We start from the raw sequence: 1802 nt of genomic DNA on the forward strand, positions 1-1802 counted from the left end.
TAGAGTTACAGCTCTTTTAGAATTTGTCTAGCAGGCTTTCCAGTTTTTGCCAGAAAGCCCCCCTCCCCCTAAAAAAGTCAACAAATGAATATAGAAACATAGAAAAGTAGACAAACAACTACAAGCCATTGTGAGTAGTTCTACAATGGAGACTCAATACAGAGCCTCATGGGTTGCTCAAGGAAAATAACATTAATGTAGCATCTCTTGGACCTATCAGTGCAGTGACCATACCAAAAGGGTTGATTAAAATAGTATGTCCTGGGCCGGGCGCGGTGGCTCACGCCTGTAATCCCAGCACTTTGGGAGGCCGAGGCGGGTGGATCACAAGGTCAAGAGATCGAGACCATCCTGGTCAACATGGTGAAACCACGTCTCTACTAAAAATACAAAAAATTAGTTGGGCATGGTGGCACGTGCCTGTAATCCCAGCTACTCAGGAGGCTGAGGCAGGAGAATTGCCTGAACCCAGGAGGCGGAGGCTGCGGTGAGCCGAGATCGCGCCATTGCACTCCAGCCTGGGTAATGAGAGCAAAACTCTGTCTCAAAAAAAAAAAAAAAAAATAGTTATGTCCTGGCTTATTTTTTGGGACATTATACTAAGTCATGGGAACCTCATTTTCTTTTTAAGACTGTACTCTTAAGTACAGATCACACTGAATTTTGTTTCAGAATTTTGCCAAGATTCCTCTTCGTGCCCGTTGGTCAGTGGATTTCAGATGCCAACTCTTCCCAAATGTTCGGCAGCTCCAGTCCTGAGGACTTTTCTCACTTGCCGATGATTCCTGAATGAAAAGAGTCTGGTAAACAAAGAGCAGTCCAAAAGTAACTTGACACCTGTGCACCAGGAAGCATGCTGACACGTGTTTTTAGCAGTACTATCATTAAGGAAATAATTCAAGTTGCCTATCAGCAGTGAAATGATGAAAAGGCACCGGTTATCCATACCGTGGACTGTCACACAGCAGTGAAACGAATAGACCTTATTACGCACACCAGTCTGGCTGAATTTCAAAAACAATATTGAACCAAAGAAGCCAATCATAAAGTATGATTTCAAAGAAATTTTCAAAACAGGCAAAACGAAACACGTGTACAGTGTTTACTGAAACACACACACACTAAAAAGCAAAGACGTGATTAACACACCATGCAGGACTGTGGTTATCTCTGAGGGGGAAGGATATACGATCTGGGTGGAGCCCACAGGAACCTTCTGGGGGACTGGTGATGTTCTGTTTCTTGGCATAGATTGTGGTTTAAAAGCTGTTTATGGTGTTGTTTAAATTATACGTGTATATTTTCACATACAGCTTGTATATTTTACAATGAAGTAATGGATCTACATTCTAGCTGGTGAGGCAGGCTCTCCTATACATCTACCCTTTTATGCACATATTATTCTGGTTTGTTGGTCTGTAATAGAGCCTGCATTTGCTGGATTCTGGAATTCAATGCTGCTTAAAATATATAGATTTCTTTGTCCGTGAGGAGTTTTCGAGTTGGCAAGATATTTGAGACAGATAAAGGATTCCTGGAACCTCAGAAGGGCGGGCGGGGGCAAACATGAGCCTCTGGCCTCATCCCTCATCTGGCTTACACCCAGTCAGACCACCCCCAATGAAAGCAAGTTCAGGGAAGCATGCAGAAGACATGCAGAGAGGCCTCATACCTTCATGTGTTAAACCTTTATGCTTGCACATCAAAAACTCCCCGAGATAGGGAGTGGGAGTCATACTAGTCCCCTGCGCAAACAATAATGGAAGAAGAACCCCAATCTGCCTACTCATCATGATCATAAA

General features: G+C 43.5%; 1 non-coding gene across 1 annotated transcript; it reads left to right on the forward strand.

The window, feature by feature from the left end:
* LOC116552487 lies at nucleotides 1-62 on the forward strand. Its single transcript, XR_004269415.1, has one exon. It is a non-coding gene; the product is annotated as a U7 small nuclear RNA (small nuclear RNA).
* Nucleotides 63-1802: the final 1740 nt, after the last annotated feature.

Source organism: Sapajus apella, unplaced genomic scaffold (genome assembly GCF_009761245.1).
Source record: "Sapajus apella isolate SASKATOON/1434 unplaced genomic scaffold, GSC_monkey_1.0 scaffold11, whole genome shotgun sequence".
Lineage (NCBI taxonomy): Eukaryota > Metazoa > Chordata > Mammalia > Primates > Cebidae > Sapajus > Sapajus apella.